The sequence below is a fragment of the Mustela nivalis genome (genome assembly GCF_964662115.1).
Source record: "Mustela nivalis genome assembly, contig: HAP1_SCAFFOLD_165, whole genome shotgun sequence".
Taxonomy (NCBI): Eukaryota; Metazoa; Chordata; class Mammalia; order Carnivora; family Mustelidae; genus Mustela; species Mustela nivalis.
Window position 1 is genome coordinate 228,487 of NW_028136460.1, and position 14,496 is coordinate 242,982.

The window sequence follows — 14,496 nt, forward strand, 5'->3', positions numbered from 1 at the left end:
CCTCACTGTTTCTTGAGATCTCTAGAAATTGCATTGGAAATAGCAAAACTTTGCCATCTCTGGAGAAATGTTAGTCTAAATGAAGCTACACCTAACATCATTTCTCATTTCTTTGTATACAAAGGGGACGTGGGAAATTAACACACAAGACAACCTAAGTTCTTGACTAATCTAAGAGGGCTCTTTTTCTGTCCTTCCCGGGTCTTAGTACCTAAAGCCATAGGACTCAAATGTCATGAGAGAGGGACTGCTGTTTCAGTGAATCCAACTTCTGTGATGTCACCAAGGTTTGAACTCAAAGCAACCACTCCTTTTCAACCCACGCCTGATCACTACTCTAGGATGGAGTGGTCATGGGTGGGCTTAGAGGATCCCAAGCCATCCCAAACCACAGGAGCTGCCTGGATCTCTCACAAAGGCAGTTGTGAAGTGAATCGGTGTCATGTTTTCCATGGTCAAATTCGTAGTCTTTGGTCATGACTATCACCACCAGCCTCTGGACACCGGAGAAAGGCAAGAATCCACCATTCCATCTTACCCATGATAGGACAAGAAAGATTCAGGCATCAAACAATGACTCAGGGGTGGAACTCCAAGCCCCGCACATGTCTATGGTCCTCCCACTCAATCAGGGAGCTTCTGACCAGGAAAAGTGCCATCAAGTAAAATTCCCAGGGAACACCCAAAACCATGCCAAAGACATGTCTGGAGTCTTCAACAGTGAGGAAACGAGTAAACCTAGTGTCTCCAGACACCGTGCCAAAACGGTCTCCCAATCTTCAAAAGTGACCAAGCACAAGGGCAGACCCTACACCCGAGAACCTGAGGCCCAGTTTGGACTCATGTACTTGGAGTCCACAGGAGCAAGCGCAGAGCTTGTTGGAAGAGAACCATAACCCAAGTAAAATCATTTGAAAGACTTTCGTGCACGTTTCAGGATGACAACATGTATCTCCAAAAGGAAGCAAGGATGAGAATTTGAATGTTGCAGAACCTTGAGCATTCCCACAGGTTGGTGCAGCTGCCCTCTGGGGAATTGAATGGAGATGTGGCAGCACAAGCCTGCCTTAACCCTCTTATGACCATCCCCCAAATTGTTCATGCGATAAACAAAAAGTGCCTCTTTCGGAAAATGGGCATGTTCTAATGGAACCAGGAGAGGATGAACAATGTGAAAACAAAGGGACACTAGAGCGGGACAGACAGCAAATGCTACAGGTTGGTGAGGAGATACAGGAGGACAAAGAATAACAGAATGAACAGGGGAGCTCAGAGTGACGGTCTGGCATTTCAGGATGGTGGGAGTTGCTCTGTACCTGGCTTCATTCTATAGGGACCTAAATCCAAATTAAATAAACCATCCTCTGGCCCCAGTCAATACTTGTACACTGTTTTTTGTTTGTTTATTTGTTTTTGTTTTTTGCCAAAATATCGGCATGCATGTATACGACCGACAGACAGGGAGATCACAATAGGGGATGGAGCTGGAGAGGGTGAAGCTGACTTGCCCCAGAGCAGGGAACCTGAGACCAGAGTTGATTCCATGACCCTGGGCTCATAAGTTGAGCTGAAGGCGGCCTCTGTACTGATGTACACACCACAGGACACAATCTTTGTCTTCTTAATACATCCTATTTCTAGACAAGAACCAGTGCTCTGTCATTGTACAGAATGCAGGGGATACAGATTTTCCCTTGGGCTGGTGTTGCATGCTCTATCCAACCTCATTCAAGAATGGGTATATCTTGTCTTCTTGAAGACCGTGACTTGGCTATGGACAAACTATTCTCCCGAGCATATTTTGGTTAAGAGAATTCCTCCCTTGCTATATTTTGCAGGGGGAATGACACTATGTCTTGTGATGCACTGCTTCTGTTGACGTAGATGGGACACTTCTGTGTCTCTGAATCTGGATCTCTGTTTCTGCTCCCAGATGAGGGACCTTTTCAGCTCTGATTTCTCAAAGACATGTTCAGCACTCTTTTTTCTCTCTCACTCCTAGTTCTCTTAAATTAGGCACCTCTTTCCTTTCTGAGGAGTTGATGACTTCCCTAAGCTCATAGTCGAGTTCCACCATTTCTTTTTCTCTCTCTGGATTTGCTTCTGTATTTTCCAGTATTTGTCTTCTAGATTACCAATTTGATCCTCTGCTTCTGCCACCTTCCTGACCTTTGCATCCCGTTTGTTTCCAAACTTTTCATCAGGGACTCCTCATTTTATTATTTAAATCACTTTTATCTCTGTGGTTCGAGACTCCCTGATGTCTTCTGTGTTTTTCTGATGTACAGTGAGTATGCTGGCTGCATATCCGGGTGTGTTCCATGTAGACGTTTCACTTTGATTGCCTAGACAGGATCATTTCTTGTTCTTTTTCCTTGTTGTCAAATGATTCTTCCATCTTTGCATTCGATCTAGGTCTCTGTCTTCTTCTCTTTATTCAAAAAGTCCTTTCTGTTTTCTACCCTGAGAGTAAATTCTTTAAGATGACGAGATCATGGAGTGCCCAAGGTCTGGCCTTTGTGGGAGTCTCAGATTTGTGTAGCATGCATGCCCTCTGCTGTTGTTTTGTGGCTGTCCCCAATCCTTGAAACCAGTTATCTGAAGAGGCTCTACTTGCCTGTCATTTGGAGTGTTTGGTGTATGGATGAATATGGTGAGGTTTAGCATCGTGGGCTCTGGTGTGCCAGTGAAATGAGACTTTCAACCCAAACAATAGAATGAAGACCTATAGAATGCTGTGGTCAGGAGAAATCATGTGGGCAGGGCTTTCTTCTATCCCCCTATGGGAGATTCTATTCTGGGAAAAAGCTACTTGGTCTGAGGATGGCAGTACCCCCTGTTTTTCATGGTCAGGACTTCATGTTTGCAGTTTCGGCAGCTAATGTCATCACCATCCTGTCTTTGGCCAGTACCTCCATTTCATGCTGCTGGTACGAGAGCCCAAAATTTCGTGTACTCCCATCGAGTCATCTCCATAAACACTGTTTCTCACGGATACCCTGCCAGAACCCACCCTCTTCCCACTGTGTCTCCTCTGATTGTTTCTGATCATGGTTTCCAGGCTGTCTGCACATGGTTGCTTGTTGAGGTACTCTCCATGATAAACACAGTGTTCTCTAGAGTCAATGTCTGCCAATTCTAATGATCTAAATACTCCGGACTCAAGATCATTTGTTAGCAAAAACTCGTGCCATTCAGACTTTCTGCTGGTCGAAACCACTGGCATAAGGATGCATGCTCCTTTGGGGTTCCCAGTGTGCACTCTCCTGTGCCTTCTTTCTTTGGATTATCTCACTGCCCTCTGAAGCACCAATCCCCTGTCTCCCCTAATCACGTCTCTAGTCTTCTCCCAAAGTCTCTGCGACTTCTTTTATCTTTTGCTGTGGCATTTACTTTGTAGGCTTCAGGTCCATTTCCTCCATGTTGCACTTGATATAGTAATCTTTTAGTTGTGTTGCTGGCTAAAGACAAGCCTGGAGTTCCCAGACACTACTAACATCTCACTGTCCTCCAAAAGCACCACGGACTCTTGCCCAGCCATAAGCAAGAATGAATTCTTTACACTTGCCTCATGGAGCATAATTGTGGAAAGCATAGGGCTATGTCACATCTATCACTCTCAGAAAGACAAATAACATACGATTTTGCTCTCTCATGCTAGTCAAGGAGCATGTGAATATGCAAGGAAAAGGGGGACAAACAATACTACTCTAACCAGGCTCTTAAAATTTGGTGTTTTTTTGAAGGCAAGTTAGTGAGAATATGTGTTTATAAAAGAGGACTTAATGGGACATTCCTTGCAGGAAATGTGGCTGAAAGTGATGGAATGTGGGTTTTGCTATCCATAAAGGAAAGAAATCTAACTACTGATATTTCATTATAATTGTTATGTGAAACACACAGACAACATACACACGCACACATACACACACAAATAAGACACACAAAAGATGGGGAAGATGGAAAGAATCGCACTGAAGGAAGCAAACCCAAAGGAAAATACCATAAATGGGAAAGGCACTGAGAATCCAAGTCAAAAAAACAACAAAAATGAGAAAGTTAACTCTGTACACATCAATAATTAGTTGAAGTATTCAGGACTAAATACTCCTATTCCTATAAACACGTTGTTGGAAGGATGAAAATTGAAAAAAAAAAAAAAGGCAAAAAAGACCAACAAGAAAACAAACAAACAGACAAACAAACAAAACAAAACCAGCTCGACCTTATGTTAGCCATAGGAGATCCTTCGACTATAAAGATACAATAGCTTGGAAGTTATGGATTTGGGAAAACATAGGTAGTGCAATTGGCAAAGATAAGAGAACCAATCCATTGGTGCCTATGGCAGATAGAGAAATTTTATGCCTTCAAGAGACAAAATATTACCAGAAGGTGTTTTGTCTTGATTGAGCATCAAAACTTCAGAAGCTTGGAAGAATTGCCAACAGATACACCACCAACTTGGTTGTATCTAAATGTTGGAAGCATATTACCAGAACAGAAGGGAGTTGGGGACCACAATCCAATATTTTGAGGACTATGATATCCACTTTTAGCACAGGACAAATCATGCAGAGGGATAGGTGGGAAGGAATAACAGACGTCATCATGGGCTCTCTAGACCACCTGAGCATAGGAGAAACATGCATAAGATTGTGTCTCGGAGAACCATAAGAGAAGTTCTTCCCAAGGGCAGACCTAACATTGTCTATTAGATCCTGTGCTGAAGTAAAAACCCAGTAATAATTAATAGAAGAGAATTCATATCCTTTCTTGTATACTTATGACCACAAAGATATGAAAAAGGAAAGAAATCACTTATGAATGGGAAACACAGCCACACACTAATAGGTGGAAAACACAAACACTCCCAAACTATCAATGCCTTAAAGAAGGACAATCAAAAGGAAAGTCATAAAGTACTTTCAACAAAGGAAAGTAAAGTAACTTATGAGATGATGCCAAAACATTCTTTGGGGAAAGAATATAGGGCTAAATGCGTTTATTTCAAAAAATTCAAAGCACCAAATAAAAGCAACCTAACCGATGGCATAAGGAACTAGAAAAAGATGAAATGGAATCCAAAGTGAACAGAAAAAGAGAGATAATATATATGATCATTGGAATAAAAGAAATACAAACAAAACAATAGAAAAAAATCTGGAGAACTCAATTGTCAGTTTTGAAAACTTTAACAAACGGGAATAGCCATTACCTGGATTTAACAGGGAGACTAGCATACAGATAAAATTATGAGATCATATGACAACTGATAGAAAGGAAAAAAAAATAACCGAAATGACACATCTACACAATTATTCCAGCAAATCCAACACTGAGAAAAAGGATAAAATTCCAACACTGAGAAAAAGGCTAAATTCCAAGACACATATCAAATCAGGAACACATATTAAGTCAGGAACCCTACAAAACCTTAGCTCTCTAGTAGTGACTAAAGCGTTTGAAGCAGTAATCCAACACCTCCCAACACACAGAAGGTCAGATCCAAATCATTTTTCTGGTCAACATTTCTAGACATTTGATGAAGTCAATGTCGTTTCTTCTCATCAAATCCACAAATGGAGGAGGCAGGTAGACTGTAATTTACAAGTATGAAGACCCAATTCAGATAAGGACATTATAGGAAACAAATTCCATGCCATTTTCATAAGTAAAGATAATATAAATATAATTTTTCATTTTCTCTGTCTATCTTTACCTGCTTTTGAAAGGGCCAGTTTGTTTTTATTTTAATTTTTTGTTCTGTTGAGGAAATAGGCCTATCATCCATCATTCGATTTTGACAAGTATTCACGATGCTTTAGTTCCATATATGACCTAGAGTTCATCCTAAAACTCTAAGATGTTCCACAACTTCTCAACACCCATTAGCCAGTTCCCTCATTTCCTGCATGTCTTTCTTTTCTGTAACCTCAGAGTACTGAGTCACTTCTGGTTTGTCTCCTTCTGTGACTTCTTCCCCTTCCATTTCCCCTTCTTTCTACTAAGGCCCATGGTATTCATCCTGGGGCACATATGAGAGAAACCATATTATATTTCCCTTTGTCTGCTTGCCTTTTTCATTTGGCATCCTGTGACATTCATGTCAATGCAAGTACCAGGGGTTCATCCTCTCTGATGGCTGAGGAATACTCTGTTGCCAATGTGGACTGCACCTTCTTTATCCAATAGTCCTTGTGAGGGCAATGCAACTCAATCCACAGTTCTGATCTATTGGGCCTTGCAGGCCATCCATATAAGCCGTTCATTTTCCTCTGATTAATGAGAAGTAGTCAACATGGCTATACCCATTACCACAGCAGGTAGAGTTAACTAAGATGACAAGGAGTGCTCTCATGGGTTCTTCCTTAAGGGTTAATTATCATGCAGAATATCAATCTTCTTGAAGCATTTGAAAAGCTGTCCAAGGTAAAGCCAGGTAGACAGAGCCCTAATCCCTTATGAATAGTGTTTCTTAACACGAGGAGATGAGGACACAGACAGCATAATACATACATATTCTAACATTTATCCTTGAAAAAGGACTTCCCGTCCCTTAGTCATTACTGACCCATAGGTAAAAGATGCTGAGCAAGGACTCTGTTACCCACAGGATGACAAACATCACAGAGAGCTGATGATACCCAGGGCCTCACTGTTTATTGAGATCTCTACAAATTGCAGTGGAAATAGGAAAACCTTGCCATCTCTGGAGAAATGTTGGCCTAAAAAAAAAAAAAAAAAGGTATGCTGTACATCATTTTCTTTTCTATTTTTCTAGAAAGGGGAAGTGGAAATTAACACATAGACAACCTGAGTTCTTGATCAGGCTCAGGGCTCTTTTTAGCTTTTCCCTGGCTTCCTACCTAAAGCCATAGGACTCAAAGGTTATGAGAGAGGGACTGCTGCTTCAGTTAAGACAGCTTCTCTGATGTCACAAAGCTTTGAGGTCATAGCAACCCCTCCTCCCAAACCACGCCTGATCTACACTTGGATGTTGTAGTCATGAGTGGTCCAAGAGGATCCACAGCTCCCCCAAATACTGTAGCCGCCTGGGTCTCTCACCAAGTCAGTTTGAGAAGCGAGTCAGTGTAGCATTCTCCATGGCCGATTTTGTAGTCTATTGTCGTGACAGTTACAAAAGCCATCTGGACTCCAGAGAAAGACAAGTATCCCCCAATCCATCTTACCCACGAAAGGCCAAGAAAGAATCAGGTCTCAAAAAAGAGACAGGGGATGAACTCCATGTCCTGCATATGTTATGGTCCTCCCTCCCAATCAGGGCGCTTCTGACCAGGAAAAGTGCCACCCAAGGAAATCTCATAGGGAACACCCGCAACCCTGCCAAAGTTATGTCTGGAGTCTACAACAGCAAGGATATGAGTTCCTCTAGCATCTCAAGAAATCATGACATAGGGCCTCCCAATCTTCAAAACTGACCAAGCACCAAAGTCAGACTCTACACCCTAGAACCTGAGTCCCAGGATGGACTCATTTACTTGGAGTCCACAGGAGCAAGCATGAAACATGTTGGAGGAGACCTATAGCACAAGGGAAGCCATCTGAATGGCACTCAAGATAAAAACATGTATCTACAAAAGACAAATGGAAGAGGACTCTAATGATGCAGAACCTTGAGCATGCCCACAGGGTGGTGTAGCTACCCTCTGCAGAACTGAATTGAGATATGGCAGCACAAGCCTGCCTTAACCTTCTCATTACCATCCCCCAAATGGTTTCAGGTAATAACCAAATGGTGCTTCTTGCAGAAGATGGGCATGTTCTAATGGAACCAGGAAAGGATGAACAATGTGACAACAAAGGGCCACTATACTGGGACAGGCAGTGGGTGATACAGGTTGGTGAGGAGGTACAGGAAGACAAAGAACAGGAGAATGGACAAGGGAGCACAGAGTGAAGGCCTGGCACTTTAAGACGGTGGGAGGTGCTCTGTACCTGCGTGCATTCCATAGGGACATAGGTCCAAATTAAATAAACAATACTCTGGCCCTAGTAAATCATTGTAAACTTTTTAAAATTTATTTATGTCCAACAATATACATGAACATACTTGAGAGAGAAACAGAAAGATCACACTCACGGGATGGAGATGTGGTGGGGAATCAGAGTTGCCCTTGAACAGGGATCTTGAGACCAGAGACAAGGCCATGACCCTGGTATCATGAACTGAGCTGAAGGCCGTTTCTGAACTGATGGACACACCCCAGGACCCAATCTTTGTCTTCTTAATACCTCAGAGTTCTAGACAGAATCACTGCTCTGTCATTGTTCAGAAATGAAGGGGATACGCATTTTGGCTTGGGCTGGTGTTGATTGTTCTATCCGACCTGCTTTGAGAGCTGGTAAAACTGGTCGCCTTGAAGTCAGTGACTTGGCTATGGACAAACTACTCTCGCACACATTTTTGCATTACGAGAATAACTCCCTTGCTATCTTTTGCAGGGGGGATGACACTGTATTGTATTGCTCTGAATCTATTGATGGTGATGGGAGTACTCTGTGCCTCTTAATATGGAGCTCTGTTTCTACTCCAAGATCAGGGACATTTTCAGCTCTGATTTCTCAAAGAAATATTTGGCCTTCTTTATTCTTTCACTCCTAGGTGTGCAAGAATAGGCACATTTTTTTTTTCTTGGAGTTGATGATTTCCATAAGCTTATTGTCATGTTCCATCATTCTTCCTTCTCTCTTTCACTTACCTTCCATTATTTTCCAGTATTTTTCTACCACGTCACTAATTTTATCCTCTGATTCTGCCAGCTTCTTGGCCTTGCAACCAGTCTACTACCAATCTTATTATCAGAGACCCTAGATTTTAGTGGGAATACGTGTTTATAAAACAGGACAAAATGGGACATTCTTTGCAGGAATTGTGGCTGAAAGTGATGGAATGTGAGTTCTCAATACACACGAAATTGATTTGCTATCCATAAAATGCCAAATTCCTATCTCTTGAAATTTTCTAAGTGTCATGTGAGAGGAGACAAGATGATGGGCAAGTAAGAGGAGGTGCCATTTCAACCTGTACTCCAAATTGAAGTTATTTCCTACCAAAGAATTCTGATTACCCATGAAAACAGCCTGAGATCAGAATTATATATGTCTGGATCTCTGCCAGCACAGAAGTCATCAGTGGGCAGGAAAAGTGGAGTGAGAACGTTGGACTGTTACTGAAATAAACAAAAGTTCAAGGGACCCACCCAAGGCCACCAATTGGAAAGTAATACCCCAATACAAGAGTGTTCTGAGTCTGGGGACCAGCATTAACTTGGACTCTGGTTGAAAGCATTCAAAAAGTGCAAAGGATATTGAAGGTAAATTGTGTGAATCATGGCAGCTAAGGACAGGGGCTTAAGTCCCCACACCCAGTACAGATTCCCTGGTTCTGAGCCAAAGAGAGTGTGTTGGAAAAACGATGTTTTGGTCCCTGAGCCAACAGCACACCCATGATCATGTGGGGTTCAGCTCCTGTTAGGGGCTTGGAGCCTCACCAAGCAGCAGAGCAATGAGACTTGCTAACAGAGCCTGAGACACCTGCACCCCTTACCATCCCCTGAGAAAGGTGTGCAAAGGCCCAGTCCATTGCTTAGACCCGTGCCATACTATCAGAGCATGAGACACGCGTGCACCCCACACACTCTCCTGAGAGAGGTGCGTGAAGGCCCAGGCTCATGCTCTTGGACACGCACCCTTCTATCAGAGCCTGAGACACGCGTGACCCACACCCTCCCCTGAGAGAGTGCTTGCAAGCCCAGAACTCTTAGACAGAGAAAGACCAGGCACTCCCAGCCAGGGCCAGCATGAAAATCTCAGTGTGGGATGGCAATTGGAACCTCTCTGATGGTCAGGAGCTGCCTAGACAGACACTGCTGCAATGGTTTGGGTACAAGCAGAAGATTCTGTGCTCCCTGGGACTACGACTCAAAATTTGCTCTGGCAGCAGGCAAGGGAGAATTTATATGGGCTCTGCAGCACCCACAGGTGAGAAGACTGAGGATTATCTCTGAGAGAGAGAACAGGGTGCAGTTTGCTTTCATCTCCAAAAGCCATCAAAAGAGGTCAAGACAAGAGAAAAAAAAATTAACAAACATAAAAACCTCCAAAGAATAAAGACCTGAAAAAACAGGATTCCTCAGAGCCCATCCCCTTGAGAGGGGTGGGAGAATTTAAATCAGGGAACATCATGGACTGAAACCCACGTGACAGGCCTCTGCCTCAGAAAACCAACCAGGAAGAAAAAAGACTACACAACAACAACCACTGCTACTTCATAGATACAACTTTTATTTTTAACTCATTCCCACTATTCTGGTTTATTTGTAATATATAGATAACTTTTTAACCTATTTACCTTCAAACTGAGATGTCCAGTATATCAAATTCCATATTAACCTTCTAACCTGAACTTTTTGATACATACACATTTTTTTTTCATTTGCATTCTAATTTTTTAAATAATTTAGTTTAGTTTAGTCTAGTTTATTCCTTTTTCATTTCTATTTTCTAATGTTCATATAGAGTTAAACTTCAAGCTAATCTTCTTTTCCCAAACAATGCTGTACCTATAGGTAAAGAAATTATCTTTTTATTTTTTTAATTCATTTTTTATTTATCTTATAGTTATATAAAATTCATATTAAAGTCACATAAAAGTCATATTCAGAGTCATAGCCAAGACCCTGGAATCATGAGTTGATCTGAAGGCTGCCTCTGAACTGATGGACACAACAAGGGACCCAACCTTTGACTTCTGAATACCTCCTGGTTCTAGACAAGAACCGCTGCTCTTTCATTGTTCAGAAATGCAGGGGATAAGGATTTTGGCTTGGTCAGGTGTTGCTTGAGCTATCCGACCTGCTTCGAGAGCTGGTATAGCTTTTCCTCTTGAAGTCAGTGACTGGGCTATGGACAACTATTCTCCGATGCCTATTTGCGTAAAGAGAATTCCTCCATGCTTAGATTTTCCAGGGGGAAGGACACTATGTCTTTTGGTGCTCTGCTTCTGTGGAAGGTGATGGGAGTCCTCTGTGCCTCTAATTCTGGACCTCTGTTTCAGCTCCCAGATGAGGGTCATTGACAGCTTGATTCTCAAATCCATGTTCAGCCCTCTTTTTTTTCTCTCACTATTACTTATCCTATAATAGGCACCTATTACCTTCTTTTTGGATGATGATTCCCTAAGCTCATTGTCATGTTCCGTCATTCTTCCTTCTCTCTTAGAATTTGCTTCCTTATTTTCTAGGCTTGTTCTTCCAGGTCACTAACTGGATCCTCTACTTCTGCCATGTTCCCAGTCTTTGCATCCAGTCTCCTACCAATCTTTTCTTCAGGAGCTCTTTAGGTTCTTTTATCTTTATCAGTTTTATCTCTGTGGTTCGAGACTCTCTGATATCTTCTATGTTTTCTGATGTATAGGGAGGATCCATGCCGCTGCTATCAAACCCACATCGGGCGTGTTTTATGTAGAAGCTTCACTCTGATTTCCTAGCCGGGATCCTTTCTTGTTCTTTTTCCTTGGCATCTATTGATCCTTCCATCTATATTAGATCTAGATCTCTGTCTCCTCTCTGTATTTGAAATACTTATTCTGTTTTCTATCCTGTGGGTAATTTATTTAGGTAGAAGATATCATTGAGTGTCCAAGGGAGGGCCCTTAAGGTTTGTCGTGTGTGTGTGTGTGTGTGTGTGTGTGTGTGTGTGTGTGTGTGTGTGGCATGCATGCCATGTGATGTTTGTTTTGTGGCTGACGCTGTCCTTGAGACCAGCCATCTGCAGTGGATCTCCTTGCCTGCCGTTTGGTGTGTTTGGGGCCTGGGCTGAATATGCTGAGGTTTACCTTGATGGGCTCTGCTGTGCCTGTGAAAGGAGACATTCCACAAAATCATCAGAACGCAGGCCTACAGAATGCTGTGTTCAGAAGAGATCATGTGTTCAAGGCATTCTTCTCGTCCCCTAGGGAGAGTCTGTTCTCCTTGGACTAAACAACTTGGATTGAGGAAGGATGTCCCTCAAGTGTTCCACGGTTGGGATTTCGTGTGGGCAGAGTAGGCAGCTAATGTACTCACCAACCTGTATTGTCCAGTAGCTCGGTCTTGATGCTCCTCGTGAGGGAGCCCAATATTTCTTATGCCCCCATTGAGACAACTCCACGAAAACTGCCTCTCATGGAGGCACTGCCAGGACCCACCATCTTCCCACTACGTGTCCTGGTATTGTCGCTGATCATTGTCTCCAGGTTGTCTGCACATGGTTGCTTGTTGGTGACCTATGCCAGAAAAACACGGAGTTCTTTCGACGTTATATCTGCCAAGCCTGCTGATCTGAAAACTCCAGCACTCAAGACTTGTGTTGTCAAGAACTCGTGCCCTTCAGACCCTCTTCTCGTCACAGCCAATGGCACTGGGAAACAGGTGCCTTGTGGTTTTCCAGCATTCCCTGCTATCCTGGGCATTTGTCCTTTGCAAGGGATCACTGCCATCTGATGCATGAACCAACAAAATCTCCTATAAGCCATGTCTCCAACCTTCTCCCTTAGTCTCTGCGACTACCTTTCTTCTTGTCGAGTTTCCCTTGTAGGCTTCCGGTCAATGTCCACTCCGTTGCAGTTGTTCTGGTCATCTTCCTGTTGCCTTCTTGGCTGAAGACAAGCACGAGGTTATTAGACACTACTACCATCTCACTGTCCTCCATGTCACCACAAATTCTTACTGAAACATAAGAAAGAATGAATTCTTCCACTTGCCTCATTTGTAGTGTTGCGGAGAGCATTGGGCTTCGTCACATCTATCATTCTCAGAAAGACAACAAACAGATGATTTCACTCCCTCATAACAGTCAAGAAACATATGAAAAAGGGGTATAAGGACAAACAATACGACACTAATGAGGCACCCAATCGTGGTGATTGTGTGAAGGCAGTTTTATGAGAATACGTGTTTATTGAAGAGGACAAAGCGCCAAGGTATTCCTTAGGAGGCACATATTGTGGGAAGCCATATGATATTTCCCTTTTTCTGCTTGCCTTTTCATTTCACATCAGCCAGGCATGGGACATTCATGTCAAGGCAAGGTCCAGGGCGTTCATTCTCTTCGACGGCCGAGGAATACTGTCTTGCCAAAATGGACCAAGTCTTCCTTATCCACTAGTCCTTGCAAGGGCATTGCGGCTCACTGCAAAGGTCCTCTCGAATTGGCCTTGCAAGCCATCGATATTGGCCATACCTATCCTTCTGACTAAAGAGACATGGTCAACATGATTATACCCGTTACCGCAACAAGGACAACTAATGATGACAACGGGTGCTGTCCGGGCCTCTTCCTTAGGTTTAGCCCTGATGCAGAATGACACTCTCCTCTAAGACTTTGCAAAGGTGTGTAAGAGAAAGCCAGGTAGACAGAGCCTTAAACCATTAGCCGTGTGTTTCAGAAAACTAAGAGATGAGACCACAGACAGCACCATATATCTATGCCCTCACCTTTTTCCTCGAAAGGGGACGTTCCATCCCTTAGTCATCACTGAGCCATAGGCAAAAGACGCTGAGAAAGGACGCTCTCAAACACATGGAGAGTTGTTGATACCCATGAGGCCTCACCGTTTCTTGAGATCTCTAGAAATTGTAGTGGAATTAGGACACCTTGCCGTCTCTGGGAAAATGTTGGCCTAAAGGAAGGTATACTGAACATCATTTTCTTTCCGCTTTTTCCAGAATGGGGAAGTGGGACACTAACCCACAAGACAACCTGAGTTCTTGATCAGAATCAGAGGGCTCTTGTTCTGTCCTTCAGTGGCTTCCTACCTAAAGCCTTAGGACACCAAGGTCATGGGAGAAGGACAGCTGCTTCAGTGAAGCCAGCATTTGTGATGTCACAATGCTTTGAGTTCATAGCAACCACTCCTCATTATCACGCCTGATCACTACAATTGGCTAGAGTAGTCGTGGGTGGGCCAAGAGCACCCCAGGCCGTCCCGAACTGCAGGAGCTGTCTGGGTCTCTCACCAAGGCAGTTTGCGAAGCGAGTCAGTGTCACCTTCCACATGGCCCAATTCATAGTGTTTGGTTGTGATTATCAGCACCAGCCCTCTGGATTCCAGAGAAAGACAAGCATCCACCATTCCATCTTAACCACAACATGCCTAGAAACAATCAGGCCTCAAGCAAAGCCTCAGGGGAGGAAATCTGAGCCCTGCACAAGGATAAGGCCCTCCCACACAATCACAGAGCTTCTGAACAGGAAAAGGCCCACCCAATGAAAGAAAACTGAACACCCGCAACCTTGCAAAAGACATGTCTGGAGTCTTCAAAGGGACAACACAAGTACCTCGAGCCTCTCCAGAAATGCTGCCAACTAGGCCTCCCCATCTTCAAAAATGACCATGCATCAAAGGCAGTCTCTACACCTTAGGTGTAGAACCTTAGGTCCAGGATGGACTCATGTACTTGGAGTCCACAGGAGCAAATGGAAAGCATTTTG